The sequence below is a fragment of the Phytophthora infestans genome, genomic scaffold (assembly GCF_000142945.1).
Source record: "Phytophthora infestans T30-4 supercont1.88 genomic scaffold, whole genome shotgun sequence".
NCBI classification, from domain to species: Eukaryota; Oomycota; class Peronosporomycetes; order Peronosporales; family Peronosporaceae; genus Phytophthora; species Phytophthora infestans.
This window is the reverse complement of record NW_003303671.1, coordinates 200,295-216,152: the sequence shown is the minus strand read 5'-3', so window position 1 is coordinate 216,152 and position 15,858 is coordinate 200,295. Positions and strand designations below refer to the sequence as shown.

Genomic DNA, 15,858 nt, shown 5'->3' with positions numbered 1-15,858 from the left:
TTCCTCCGTAAGCAAACGTAATAGATCTTTGACTGCCACCCCCTTGTTCGCCGTTTTCGTTGGTGCTCTCACCGGTTCCCTTGGATCTTCGATCTGTCGTGGATTCAGGATCTGCATGACAGGATCTTGATGCAGGAAATCGCGTAAAGCTTGGTTGCGATTCACAAACTCGAGATCCTTGTCGGACCAGCTTGACCTGGATCCAGCTTGGTCTTCTTCCGACTCTGGAGCTTGCATCTTCTTCCGCGTAGTCTTACTCGTTTTCGTCTTCTTTCTTGTTTCTTCGACTAGCGGGCTTGGGTTTAGGTACGGTGTTGGCTTAACCGGTGAATCTGCAAATGCATACCGTTTCGCCTTCACTTTCCCTTGTTTTGTTAGCGGATCTTGACTTGCGTCAAGATCCGCAGGGGTCCCCGAGGGGACCTGGGGAGGATAGAGAGGTTTCTCTTCTAGATCCGGATCCGGATCCACCTCTCTTCCGTCGACAGAGTTCCTCCCAAAACTCCATCGATCCGCGGATCTTGTTTCATTCAGCAGCGTCTTCGTCGATCCGACCTCCGACGACGCCTCTTCCCCTGGCTCAATCTTCACTTGAGCATCTTCTTGGGACTCACGGTGAAATCCCGAGTCACCAAAAGATCCGGGCACGCGCACCATTGTGGTGTAGCGGGATCAGCAAAATCTGCGAGATTGCCAGATCCAACTTACCAACTGCGCCCAGACACCGACTAACGGAGGGGGTCCCCCGATGATCCGTGTTCTGCTGAACTTTCCTCACCTTGTGTACCCGTCGGTAGGGCGGGATCTGCTCTCTCGGTAACTTCCGAAGAGTTCAAGTGGTGAAGCTTGAGTGTCTTGGCGAGACGTGGGGATGGGGTGGAGCAGCAGTGGAAAATCTTCACTCTGCGTCCGTGGATGGTTCCGTATCCTAAGCGAATATTCGAGCTTATGGATCCGGGGCCTAGATCGTGGATCTGGCCGTAGGGTTGCCTTGCGGGTGTGTTCCCTTGCCTTTGTGCTGTCCTTTAAGTCGTACTTGCCGCCTCCTGTGACGGGATCTTGAAAGTTGAGAGCCTCTAGGGTGTAACCGACCAAGTAGTAAATTCGGTTAACCTGTCGGATCTGCACGAGTAAAGGAAAATCTCACTAGGTTGTAGGATCTGGCCAATGTATTATCCAGTTATCACTACCAACACTAGATTCGCAATTCCCAACCTTCTCGGAGCTCGTACGGCCAATGTAGCTCCGGTTCTTGAGGGCAGGAAGGCACTTGCGTGATACTGTGCAAATTGAGGTCTGTATTGATATTTAAGCCTATACCTGCCTGGGTTTCTACCCTCTATGTCTTTCATCTGCTAAATCCCTTACCAGGCTCGGCTGCATGTCCCTTCTTCCCTTGACCCATCATCCCAGCTGTATTATCTTCAGATCCACCGGATCCATGGCGTAATCATTATGGTTACCCTATTATGGGTACACTCATCAGGATCCAGGTCGCTTGGATCCACTTCACTTGAAAGTGTACACTCGTCGTGGACCTGAGCTCTCCACTCATCCAACATCATCTCGCAACCGTCTGTGATCTCCACTGTCCCACGAAAGTTCTAGATCCACTGCATCCATCATACCTATACCCTGGATCCAGGTCCCTTAAGGCGGGATCCTCCCTCCTTGGATCCTAACTCGAAAGCATGGGATCCGGGTCACCTCGTGGTGGATCTTGACCCCTCGTTAGCCGTGGCTACTAGATCCACCTTTAGAGGGCACCTACCATCCTTCCTTCATAGGATCCACACCCGATCCACTCTTGTATAGTATATCCCATATCCATTTAGGTGAATCCAAGTAAGGGTGGATCCGAGGTAAGTCTTGGTGGATCTTGCCTTCTCGTACATCGCTCATACCAGATCCATCGTCACTTCATACGGGGCGCTGCTCGTCATGGCTAATCCACCACCGGCAACTTGCATCCGTGCCAGCCAACCCAAATCCTCTCTAATCACTTGAAATTGTCATTGATTCGGGATAGTGACCCCGCGTCAGGCCCATTCTCTTATTTCTGAGAAAGCACTTTACCACACTGACGACCACGCTGGTAGATCCTGTTAGCTTCCGAAGTGACGTTGGTGGACGTCTCGGATTGTTCGTTCGTGCCCTCCGGGATTTCGTTTCAAGCACCGAATTGCCATATGGGAAGGCTCCCTTCGGTTCCCTGTTTCTCCCACCCAACTGCGGAGTTCGACATGGCAGTCGAACTTCAACAAGCAGCGCGGCAACTAACGCAGTCACGCCGGTCGGGCTTGGAATAAAGCTCTCGTGATCCTCGTGTTGGCGATCCAAGACAGTTGATGTGACGTGGATATCTTGCTGGATCCGTCCTTCGTATGGCGGCGGACCCTGGTCAGCGTGTCCGTGTTCATTGAGGGGACTTCGTGTGAGCGCGGTCCAACGGAAGTGTTCCCGTGTACACCCTAACGCTTTCGAGAGGCGGTGGATGTGGCATTAGGATGTGGCATTAAATGCCGAGCACAACTTCAGGTCGGCTCGACCGGGCCGGAGCGCTGGTAGCGCAAGCTCTTCGTGCGGTCAAGAGCCGATGGACCTCAGCCGTGCTGAAGACGAAGAAGCAGAGCAGAGCGCTGGCATCCGCCGATGCTTTGTGTGCAATAGCACTAAGCACTTGAGGGCCTATTGCTCTCTGCGTAAGAAGCATGAGGCTCCGGGCGAGCCAGCCCTCCGGGTCATTACCGGGAAACGGCAACTCCCACTGGGGAAGAACTGAGTTCTGTTGTGCCTCGAAGAGGTAGAGGGCAACGGGGCTCAGCCCCGAAGAGAGCTGAGCTCTCTTACGAGAAGAGTGTGTGCAAGCCGGGCTTGCTGGTCGTTCAAGCGAACGTGATGAGCTTTGCAAAGCCATGGAGAGTCTTGATTTACTCGGGAGGCTCGGGCAACTACGCCCGTCGCTACACCCTGGAAGGGAGTCAGCTGTCTGCTGAAGCAGTGGAAGTGCCAACGAGAGATACGATCTCTATCCGTCTCGCGACGGGGACACTGGTAACTGTGCCGAAGGCCTCTGTCGACCTTGGAGTGACGTTTGAGAACTTCGATAGCGTGAAACGTTGTTTGGTCTTAGACCTGGAAGCGAGGTATGACCTCATCCTTAGTATGACATGGCTGGAACGCCATGAGCCATGGATCGACTGGAAGTCGAAAACGCTAGGCGCGTCGCACCCTGCTCCTAGTGGATCTTTGGTGAGTCATAAACCCACCTCTGCTAGTAAGCAGAAGCGCTTTTGGCGCGAGCACGAGGCCGAGGCGGCCGTAGTGCTGAACATCGGTATGTCCGAAATTGTTAGCAACGAGGTATTGCTGTTTGCCCTAAGGGCGTACGTGGCGCGGCACGTTATCCGCTGAGAGGTGCTGGTCAGGTCAATGACCAACTGCTGGGTCCTGGTGAGGACGAGCGCGGAGTGGCGCGTAATCCATTGAGTGGTACGAATCTGGATGATGACCTACCGCTGCGTGACCCGAGGGTCGCGGTCGACTGCGAGTCGAGGCATCATGGGCGTGGCCCAGGAGATGCAGGTGAAGTGACACCTAGTTCACTGTGTGAAGGTCAAGAACCTCTTGGCTTTCAGCCGAGTGTCTTGCGAGACACTGTATCCTCTTCGAGGAGTGATGGTGCTGCTGCACCCGGTGGTGGTGACGGAGATGTCGCCACACCGCCCTCATCCGGCCGGGCTCGGTCGCGGAGGGAGAGGAGAAGAAGACGCAGGGCGTCTGTGACGTCTTCGACGTCGAACGAGGTGTCCAATGTGGCGAGCGGTGAGGCTCCACGTGATTACTGTGAGCAGCTGTACACACTCGTGAACGGAGTGACGGGTGAGGTCGAAGGCGACATCAGCCTTGACACTCTGCCCGCTGCAGACGCTCTGCTAGAGCTGGACGAGATGTCCATTGCCGAGTTTGGCGAAGCCTTAAAGGCAGGCGAGCTAGCCGAGGTGGTCCTGCTGGGACCTGAGGAGGAGTTTAAATCCTCATCCGTCGTGGACGACGCGGTCCTTAAGGACACCAAGAAGGCGCTGAGCGCAAGAAGTGGATCGGCGATCCTCAAAAATCCTTCGATCCCTTCCATCCTGTGGTGAAGGAGTATGGAGACGTTGTCTCGAAAGACCCACCGATGGACCTGCCTCCGGATCGAGGCGTGTGTCATAAGATTGACCTGGTTCCTAGAACCAAATACTGCGTGACAAGGCAATGGCCTTTGTCGAGAAAGCAGGGTGACGTCATTGATGCATTCTTCCGTGCGAAGCACGCGGCAGGGATGGTGCGTGCGAGTAAGTCTCCGCACTCGACACCCAAGTTCTGTGTCAGAAAGCCGAACGGCAAGTGGCGCATTGTTCATGTTTTTAACAAGCTAAATGCGGCCACTATCCCGGCGCAAACGCCGATTCCTTGCAAGCATTTTCTGCAGAACAACAATGTAGGCTGTACGTTTTACAGCGCGCTCGACTTGGTCGATGGTTACTACCAATTGCTCATGAGAGCGAGCGACATTCCGCTGACAGCGGTGAGTACTCCGCGCGGTATGCTCTGGGAGTGGTTGGTCATGCCCCAGGGGCTGGCGAACGCACCAGCAACGTTCAATCGTCTAGTGACGCAGTTGTTTAGGCTCCACCGGGCGTACGCTCAAACGTACTTTGCCGATATATTCGTCCATAGTCGTGCTGAGCACGGAAAGTCAGACGTGAAGAACCACATTGACCACTTGCGAGCGGTGCATGCGCACTAATAAGTTGTATGCCAACTTGGACAAGTGCGTCTTTGGCGCGGAGGAAATACCTTTCCTCGGGTGCTTCATTGGAAAGCGAGGCTTCAGGGTAGATCCTGCCAAAGTCAATGCCATCGTGGACTGGCCGGTTTCCAAGAACCAAAAAGACTTACGCAAGTGGCTAGGCTTAGCCAATTACTTGCACAAGTACAGCGCGAACTACGCGGAGATGGATCGGCCATTATCAGATCTCCTTAAGAGGGACGCAGGATGGTGCTGGAACGTCGAGCACGACGGAGCCTTTGAGGCTGTGAAGGGGACCCTCCTCCAGGCTCCGATCCTTGCGCTACCGGACACGGATAGCCCGTTTAGCGTCGTCTGTGACGCCTCTGATTTTGCAATCGACTGTGCTTTACTACAAGCAGATGCCGAAGGGCGTGAACGCGTGATTGCGTTTGAGTCTCGCCAGCTCAAAGCTGCAGAGAAGAACCATCCAGTTCCTAACAAAGAGCTACTTGCAATGAAGTACGCTCTAGTCAAATTCAGGGTACACCTGCTACGCTCTAAGCCTTTTGTGATCTTTACTGATCCTGCGTCGCTACGCACAGCGACACAGGCGCCTCATCTCTCTCAGAGAATGGCAAGATGGCTTCCTTCTTTGCCGAGTATAACTTTGAGGTGAAGTACACACCGGGGCGGCCGATGCGCTCTCGCGCAGGCCGGACTACGAGTTAGCTCATGTCACGACAGTGACGTCGTCAGTGCCTGACTTGGTACGCAGAGCGTAATCACAGGACGACATGTGCGTAGCGCTGCTACGGGCTCTTGGGAGCGAAGCGTTTAAAGATTCATACAAGGAATCGTCTGGGCGCTTACGCGCGAGGCTGCATCGATACTCGCTCGATGACGGCCTGCTGTACTAGAGCACCGACGCTGAGGATAACCCTCTAGTAGTTGTTTCTCATGATGAGGATCTAAAGTATCGAATCCTCTATGAGGTTCATGATACGCCCGTGGGTGGACACTTAGGTCGGAAAAGGACTATGGCTCGGTGAGCTCGATGTACTGGTGGCCCAAGATGTATAAGTGGGTTGGCACCTATGTACGCATCTGTGAGACGTGTCAATGGACAAAGTCCGCGTCGAGCATGGCAGCGCCATTGGCGGGTTTGCCTGTCCCCAAGGGATGTTGGCAGTCCATGAGTATGGACTTTGTGTTTGGCCTTCCCAAGGATACGGCGGAAAACGGGTATTGTGGTATTTGTAGACCGATTGAGCAAGATGGCTCATTTAGCGGCGGTGCCGGACACCATGGATGGTAAAGGTACAGCTTTGGTGCTTTTAGACCGAGTCTTTCGCCCGCATGGCTTGCCTGAGGCGATTGTCTCCGATCGAGACCCGCGCTTTACCGCGAAGTTCTAGACGTCCCTCTTCAGAGTGCTCGGCACTCGTTTGGACATGTTCACAGCGGACCATCCACAGACCGACGGTCAAACCGCACGCGTGAATCGTGTTGTGGAGGATATCCGCCGAAGCGTATGCGCAGAGGCGCCAAAACGCTGGAGCCAGATGCTCCCACTCGTTGAGTTCGCATTAAATAATGCAGTGCACGCCTCGACAGGCTACACTCCGTTCTATGTGAACGGCTTGGTTAACCCTCGCGTTCCACTGACGCCGCCACGCAGTGGCTCAGGGCTTGATGGGGGAGGGATAGCCGAGCGGCTAGCTGATGTCAGCCCTGTTGCGGTTCGCAAGCAAGTCGATGACTTTGTCTCTTTGCGACTGAGCGTAATGCGTCAAGTACGCGACGCTATGGCTGAAAGCCAAGACACGCAGAAGGAACATGCAGATGCCAAGGGCAGAAGCAATGTTGAGCGGTTTGAGGTCGGTGGCCAAGTTTTATTAAACGCTAAAAACTTACCTACTCATGCAGTGTCTGCAGTCTTCAAGACGAAGTTAAGACCTCGGTTCATAGTACCGTTCAAGGTCGTGGCCAGGAAAGGCCTAGCGTATACGCTCAACCTTCCGAAGAAGATGCGCACGCATCCGGTCTTCTATGTTGGCTTGCTTAAGCCATACCAAGCCCCTGCTCAGGTGGGCGCGGAGGCGTTGGCACCAACGGTGGCTGGGCCACGGACAGCTGCAGGGTAGCAGGTGGTAGAGCCACGGGAGGCTGAACGACAGCAAGTGGTGGATCCACAGATGGCTGATCAACAGCATGTGACAGAGCCACAGGTCGCGGAGCGAAGTGCTCGAGATGCAGGAGCAAGGCAAGCTGAATGTTTAGCCGAGCGACTGGACGCTTAAGGTCCGAGACCTGGTTGTGAGTCAACAGTGGTGGCTCTAGCTTATCGACAAGGTGGATCATCTCTTCGAGATCCACCAATGGGCGGTGAACGTGAACGTTCGTGTCGTGGACGCCGGCGTCGTATGAACGCAGACGCCGTTCCGGCAAGTGCTGACTCTCCCCGCGAGAGCCCAGCTCGAAAAAGGGCCTCCTCCCGCTCTGCTCGATGAGCATGGTGAGCTCCACTTTCACGTGGAACGCCTTGTGGCGCGGCGTAGACGCCAGGGTCGTACCCAGTACTTGGTGAAGTGGAGGAGTTACCCTCACTCACAGAAATCATGGGTGTTTGAGGTTATCCTCCAGCAAAATTGCCCTGACGTCGTTGTCGCTTACGCCCGGGCACATCATGTGCCAAAGCGCCACCATGGCGTGCGACAGCGTCGCCAGGCGCTGGGCACCTCCCACTAGAGTGGGGAGCGATCAGGTCAGTAGTTGAGGTCAGGCTCTGACCAGTGGCTGCAGCAGCCAGCTCGTACGTATGAGCGGTGCTCGCAGCGGGAGCAGGAGGTGGAGAGACCTCGTGATGTTAGGGACATGGTCCCGAACGAAGCAGGGGTTACGTGTTGTGCTGAACAAGGTTCAGGCACAAGCGTCTCGATAGACGCATAGTTGTTTTGAAACAACTTGCTCGATGAGCATGATCCAAATGTGGATGCGCTGTAACAGCGAAAGTGGTGTCCCGGACGGGGATCGATCCACTGGCCTTTGGCCTTCCAGGCCAAGGCTCTACCATTAAGCTATAAGGGCGATGTCCGTACGTCAGTCCGAGAACGGACTACTCATGGTATGAGAGGGCTGCGCTCGGGTGGATTTGAACCACCGACCTGTGGCTTCCAAAACCAACACTCGACCACTGAGCTGAAAGGGTGTTGCCCTGAAGCTTGTCCATTCAAGGACAACAGTTCATGGAACGAGAGGGCTGTGCCCTGGTGGGCTCGAGCCACCGACCTGTGGTTTCCAAAGCCAACGCTCAACCATTGAGCTAAAAGGGTGTTGCCCTTAAGCTTGTCCAAGCGTGGACAATCGTCCATGGAACGAGAGGGCGACGCCCTGGTGGGATCGAACCACCGACCTATCGCTTGTGGAGCGAGTGGTCAACCGCTGAGCTGTTGTCGACGACTCGAATGAGTCAAGAGCATTGCTCTAAGCGGTTTGCAGCTCTTGGAGTAGGCGTTGTCGACGACTCGGATGAGTCAAGATAATAGATCTAAGCGGTTTGCAACTCTTGGAGTAGGCGTGGAGCGCGAGCGTAGGTCTGAGACCGCTTGAGAGCAAGATGTGCGCTGCGCTTGGAACATTGGGCCGTGGGCCGACGACGAGAAGTTGGGCATCAACGATGCGTAGGCGTTTGTGAGCTCACGGAGCTATACAACGCTGGTGTGAGGTGTAGTAACCTCCGCCGTCTTAACAAGACCTGACCTCGCTGAGGAAAGTTTCGAGAACGGAATGTTCTCATCTTAGTCGGGGAGAGTGTAACGGGGTTACATGGTGTGGAACACACAGGGGTACGAAGTACCGGAGAGTTAACAAACTCTCAGTACATAAGCTGTAGAGTTAACAAGGTCTCTCAGTACGTTGGCTGAAAGCCACACGTTATGCATTTGATTAGGTTTAACTTTGCTAGATAGTAAAACAGCTACATTTTCCCCTAGGCGGCTTGGCCGCAATAATAGTAAATAAAACACTTCTGGTTTTTGAAGCATAATGCTATGGTATTAACTTTGAGCCCTGGTCTTGGGCTGTAAGTGTCCTTTGGATAAGGAACTTAGTATTAGTGACTCTTTGAGTCGAACGTCTTCCTCTGATGCTGAAGCTACGGCAGCCCCGCTGCAGTCCGAGTACTCCTTTTGGCTATCCTGGACCGCCGCCATAGCATCGCGGACCCTGCTGACAACGCTCAGCTTGGTATCCACAAAGGATTCCACTTTTTCCCGCAACGAAACTGGTCTCACATCCGAGACCTGGGAGGAAAGGGCTTTCCGAGCCTCCCCCCACTTATAATAGAGGAGTCAGTGTCTCCTCAAAGGGTGAGAGGCACGCTGGGGTGACGCAAGCCGGATAAGTAGAACGGCGTGAACCTCGTGAACACGTGCACCGCGTTGTTGAGCGCAAACGCAGCAACTGGAAGCTGCGTCGACCACGTATGTGGTGCTTCCGCACACACACTGCGCAGAGTGTCCTTGAGCTTCGATTGACGCGCTCTGTCTGGCCATGTGTCTGTGGATGGTCCGCAGTGGACATCTGCAGACGAGTTCCCAGTAAAGGAAACAGCGTTTTCCAAATGCAGCAGTGAACTGAGGGTCTCGGTCCGAGCCAATCGTCTCCTGGAGGCCGTGATAGCGGAATACGCCATCGACGAACAACCTTTTGGTTTGTTCGCCTGTAACAGTGACGGGAACCGGAGCAAGATGGTACATCTTGCTCAGCCGACACACGAGCACCAAAATGCCGGTGTTGCCGTGTCCGTCGGCGGGAAGCCCAAAGATAAAGTCAAGACTTAACAAGTTCCAACAGTCAGTCGGTACGGGCAGGCTCTGTAGTGGAGCCGAAGCGTGCCCTGCGGGTTTGACCCGCTGACATGTTTCACATGTCTTCACATATCGGGCGACCCACTTGTACATGTGGGTCCACCAGAGGCCTGCGAAACCGACAGAAAGGTCTTCTCGCGGCCTAAGTGGCCGTTGGAGGGAGCGTCGTGCGCCTCCGCGAGGATATCGAACTTCAGATCCTCGTCGATGGGTACGACCACCCCTGGGGGTTCATTGGGCTCCACCCGGTAATAGAGGAGGCCATCCTTCAACTCATATCGGTGGAGCCGTGAGCGTTGTCACGACGAGAGCTAGTCGGTCGCGCTCGTTCCTGCCGTGAGGAACTTGACGATAGGCGCGACAGCCTCATCGTCCCAATACGCCATGCGAATCCGATCATATAGATCCGTTGTCACCCGTGTGCTGTGATCCAACTCGTTGTCAGGACTCCGAGAGAGGGCGTCCGCAAGCACGTTGAGCTTGCCCGGCTTGTACTCGACGCGGAAGTTGTACTCCGTGAAGAAGGACAGCAACCTCGCCATCCTTCGGTAGGGGTGAGGCGAATCTGTCGCCGTCCTCAAGGACGCGTGGTCTGTGTAGATCACGAAGGGCCGGGAGCCCAGAAGGTGAACACGAAACCTCACAAGGGCATACTTCATTGCCAGGAGATCCTTGTCGTGGACAGGGTAGTTCCGTTCGGCGGCTTTGAGCTGCCTGGACTGGAACGAGATGACTCGTTCGTTTCCAGCCGTGTCGGCCTGCAGCAATTCACACCCGATGGCGTAATCGGAGGCATCGCAGACGACGCTAAACTTCTTCGTCTCGTCCGGCAGGGCCAGGACAGGGGCCTCTTGGAGACTGGCCTTGATGCTGTGAGAGGCATCCTGGTGCTCTTGCTCCCAGCGCCAGTCAACATCGTTCTGAAGGAGGCCCGACAAGGGCTTAGCGAAGCCCGCGTACCCTGCGCTGTACTTGTAGTTGGCCAAGCCCAACCACTTTCGAAGATCCTTCTGGGATCGGGGCGTTGGCCATGCTACTATGGCTATGACCTTGTCTGGGTTGGTCCGAACGCCCACGTTGCTTACGAAGCAACATATAACAGTAGTCTCTGGTTGACGCGAAGCCGCACTTGTCGATGTTGGCGTAGCGCTTGTTCGCTCGCATCACGTCCAACACTCGACGGAGGTGCCTCAGATGCACCTCCATGGCCGTATTGCCCCCCCCCCCCCCCCTGGCACGGCTATGGACGAATATGTCGTCGAAGTACGTCTGTACGAAGGCACATAATGGCCGGAACAATTGCGTCACCAGGCGGCTGAACGTTGCCGGGGCGTTAGACAGACCCTGCGGCATGACGAGCCACTCCTAAAGCATGCCGCTTGGAGTGCTCACCGTGGTGAGCGGGATGTCGCTCTCTCGCATCAGGATCTAGTAGTATCCGTCTACCGAATCCAGCGCACTATGCAGTACGCCTCCGGTCATGTTGTGTAACAACATATCCTTTTGTGGGATTAGTGTTTGGACCGGTACCGTCGCGTTGTTCAGCTTGTTATAAGCATGAACTAGTCGCCACTTTCCGTTCGGCTTCCCAACGCAGAATATTGGCGTCGGGTGCGGGGACTTCGACTCCCGCACCATGCCTTCCTTCGCTTTCGCAGCGAAGAAGGCATCAATGACCTCGCACTGTTTGCGCGGAAGAGGTCATTGCCTCGTGACACAGTACACAGGAATGCCGTACGCCTCGATCTGGTGGGAGTTGGGTCGGTGGGTGTTTGTTCATCACGTCCGCATACTCCGTCACCAAAGGATACACCGGATCCTTGGGGTTCTTTAGGATTTCGTAACCCAAGCACGCCTGATGCTGCTTGTTCAAGTCTTCCAGGACGTCCTCGTCCAAGACAGATGAGGCGTTTGGCTCCTCCCGAGTGGTCTCAGGTCTTATGAGTACCATCTCGGCAACCTTTCCAGCCTTGAGGTTGACCAGGAAAGACTCGACCGTCATTTCCTCGAGGTTCAGTATCTCTGCAACCTCAGGCAACGGTTCCAAGTGGACACCAGATTCCTTGACGGGTAAACCGGTCTCGCCATCGAAGATGTGATAACACTCTTCCACCGGCCTTGTCAGAGAAGCCCGGGCCCTGGACTCCGAGTCGCTAGAAGCGACGTCGATCTGAACGAAGTTCAGACCCGTATTTTGACGGCGGCAACCGTGACGTGGAGCTTTGTTACCCACGTCTGGGGATGTCGGAGCGCCGACATCCGAGGCACTCGTGGCCTCGTGTGGTACTGTGTTACCCACACAGGAAGCGTATCCGACGTCTTCCCTATCAGTTAAGGTCTGGGCGACCGTGTGTGGAACTCTGTTACCCACCTTGAACACGCTATTACCAGTGTTTGTGACAGCTGCAGCTGTCTGCGGAACTAAGTTACCCGCTTGTGGACCTAAGTTTCCCACTTGGCCATCGCCTCCTCGGGGCGCCGCCACCATCAAAGTATCCTCGGAGTCGTCATATACGTCGACGACTCCCAAGTAGCTGCTGGATGCTTTGGTACTCTGGCAACCCTTACGGGCGCCCTGGGTCCTGACGGAGGTGGGAGCATGACTCACCAATGCTCTGTCGGACTTCGCAGGGCGACTAGCACCAATTGCCTTGCCTTGCCTCGCCAATCGATCCAGGGCTCGTGCTCCTCAAGCCAGGGGGCATGCCCAGGATCATATCGTAGGGATCCATGTCGAGAACAGTGAACTGTTCGAGGCTGTTAGAGTCCTCAAACTTGACGGCCAGATCCACTTGGACGTTGGGGACAGTGACGACCTTCCCGTCGGCCAGTCGCACTGACACCGTCCCGTTGCCCTTGCTTTCTTTCAAAGCACCGGTCAACTTGTTGCTATTACGAGCAACCGCCTGGCAGCGTGCGAAATTCTTCGACGCCCCAGAATCGATCAAGATTCTAAAGGGGTGATCGTATCCCCGTACACATCCGTGTACTACGAGCAACCGCCGCTGCTCTTCGCCGATTAGAGAGTGCGAAGACACTCAGGGGCTAAATCCCCGTGGTACGCGCCACCCGCGCACCCTTCAGGAAGCCCTAGTTCTTCCCCAGTAGGGCGCCCCGACCCTACTGGTTTCCGGCGTTCCCCTGTCCCCGGGATCCTGGCTTCTGCCAGCGACCCTTGAGGGCGAGCTTGGGGAAAGACCGTCTGCGGAGTGTTTTCGCGAGACAGTCGCGCTTGAAGTGGCCCATCTTCCCGCATCCGAAGCAGCGAATGTCACGCTGCTCGGCGGACCCGAGCTCTATGGGAACTGGTCCGTTGGGGCTCGCTCGACCGGGAGTCGACAAAGAACGCCCAGGTCATGCTGAGGCCGGCGTACGCGCCTGGCGATGGCTGTATTCCTCCTGAAGAGCCACTTGAATCGCCTCTTCAAGGGTGTTTGCCTGCACTCGGAACGGCTGAGTGCGCGCGGGGCCCACTCGAGGGCCGACCATGAACACAGTCATCATGATGTGTTCGTTTAGTGGGCTTACCACTAGGGACGCCGTGAGCTCCGTATCGCTTGCACGTACTCGTGCAACTCACGCCTCCCTTGTTTGCACGAGAGGAAGCGCGAGCGCTGGCGGAATTTGTAGTTCGCCGGGAGGAACGCGGCTCGGAGCGGATCACACAGCTGAGCCCAGGATGTGAAACATTCATGGGATGTTGCCTCCCGCGTGTACACCCAACTCTTAGCACGACTGCTATGGTTGGAGAGTGCAAAAGCAACACGAATTTGCTTGGTCGAGATCAGAGCCGCGTCCATCGCGAGCTCTACTTCTCGGACCCAGAAGTGAAGGTTCTCACCTTCCTTCCCTTCATACGCCTTCAGCCGTATTGGCTTCGGGTGTGGCGGTTTTGCTTCCGCCGCCGGAGCTTGCAGGTTCTCCCGCACATGCGCGATGCGCCACTGCTCGTACGCGTCAAACGCATTGACGCGCTCGAGATGATCGGCCGGTGTTGACACCATCAGCCTTTGCAGGGCCTCCATCCCGGAGATGCCTGCCATCTTCCGAACCGACTCGAACTGTGAGTCATTCATATGGGAGAAGTCGTTCCTAGCCATGGAAACGAACTTCGGAGAGGTTCAGGTAGTCTACCCGCGGTGGCGTGGATTGACTACTAGTGCTACCAAGTGTGACGGGGTCACACAGCACCTTGCGCTAGAGAAAGTTGGCGTCCGAGAGTATACAAAATCTCAGTGAACGGCAGTTCACATGGCCCCTCTTTATTCAAAAGAGAGCGAAGTGACCTAATTAAGGTAGAATGTAAACTGAGTATATTTATAGGTAGGTTAAGCTTGAGTTAAAAACAAACTATAAGTCACCTATAGAAAAGCAATGTCATCAGGCAATGGTTGGCTTTGGACGACCTTGGTACCTTGTACCAAATATCCCGAAGTATGACACGTCATGCTTCTGAAGTGTGACACGTCACATTACACGTAGCTAGGGGTACACTTAGGGCTACGTACCCCGTTACAGTGCCAACGGCACCTACACTACGTAGTGATATAAGGTCAGAGAGCCCGACGCGCCATGCGACATCTCAGGTTATGAGCCCTGTGGTGCTGGAATTCCCACGTGAACTCTAGCTACAAATGTAGTTAGGACGTTCCCACAACAATACGTCTACTAGGATAGTAAACGATCGTTCGGGCGGACGTGAAGACCCCAGTTCTGCCCTTGCACCGGGACAAACTGGACCTTGTAAGCTACTTCTATAGACCAACCAGTAAAACTATGAACACGCTACTAGCACGAGCAAAGCTAGCAGGTGTTATGAATCCTCGTGGTCCCAACAGCGGAAGGGTACCAGGCACGAATAAGCCTTTTACGAGGCCACCGATGTTCAACACTTGGTTGGAAGAATAAAAGGGATGCAATTTAAGCACTCCCAGTCGTGCAAATAGGCACCAATAAGCCGTCACGTAAAACCTCCCGATAGTAATCGGCCATTACACAAAGTCTCTTGGCCTTGCCGGATGAACCCTCGCTACAGAGCTTCGAGCTCACCGACAGACATAACACACTCAAACAAGCTTGACCCGACGCTTACCTTGAAGCCGGACGTCGCTCTGTGTGCTTGAGTGGAAATTCTGTTCTGTATTTATGCTTACCCTTTCGGGTCTATTCCTAATAAGAAGTCCTAATCCAGTATACAAATATCAAGTGAACAATGATCCGTTATGGATCTTCTTGCATGCCAAGCGTCGTCTGCACCGTCGCATGAGTATCTTTAACGGCCCGCGCCCTGTCCCAGACGGTGAACGTGTCTTCCAAGGGTCGCTGCGTCTTCCGCGAACTCATCCCAACCGCCACCGAGGGTTCGTACCGTAGATGATTATTTCTTGGCCGCTGAATGGGAATCCGGCCAGTCCATTATTAATAATAAGGACAGCCTGGATTCAGTGACATATGGGCTGTATCCAGTATCCGTTGAGAGTTCGGCAGTGACGCCGTCGAGTTTCTTGCACCTTGGCGTCACCGTACATCACATGGCCGAGGGTTCGTCGCTTGAACATCTTGGGCGGTGTCACGTCTTTGTCGACGGGTGATAATCCGCAACTTCGGAGAAATCACTACACCACACCTGGGTGGAAGATAGTGATCGCTGCAAACGCTTACCTCTCGGCCACCACGATGAATGAGGCGGAGTACACAGGGATGATAAACGGTGTCAAGGCTGATATTGTGTACGGTGCCGAGGACTTGGTCATCGTTGGTGACTCAAGGCTCGCGATTCAACAATCACTAGGGATGATCGCATGCAGGAAGGAAACTCTGCTAGCGCTGCTGAATATTTACAAGGAACTCGCGGTCAAGCTTCAATCAGTGAAATATCTTCATGTTGTACGAGAATGCAACGCTGCCGCGAATTCATTAGCCACTGAAGCGCTGGAATCGAAGGTCAGTCTTGTGATCTTGGCCGAAACTCGCAAGTCGGAGCTAGCGTTGCTGAACCGTATCCAAGAAATGATCTATGAGCCGGGCGAAGACTCGGTAGATGTTTCGTCACGTGGAGCAGAGCGTCAAGTACATGTACTGTCAGGCAGCGAGTCTTCAAAGTGGAAAACCTTCGAAACATTCGTGGTTGATTACAGCTCACCAGAGTACGATTTTGGTAATATGGCAGCGATGAGAGGCAACAATAAGCCGTCACGTAAAAACGCCCGATAG

At 54.6% G+C, this 15,858-nt stretch overlaps 1 pseudogene across 1 annotated transcript; it reads right to left on the bottom strand.

Moving 5' to 3' along the window:
* Positions 1-7,792: 7,792 nt before the first annotated feature.
* PITG_30235 lies at positions 7,793-7,864 on the bottom strand (annotated as a pseudogene). Its single transcript has one exon. The product of its transcript is annotated as a tRNA-OTHER (tRNA).
* Positions 7,865-15,858: the final 7,994 nt, after the last annotated feature.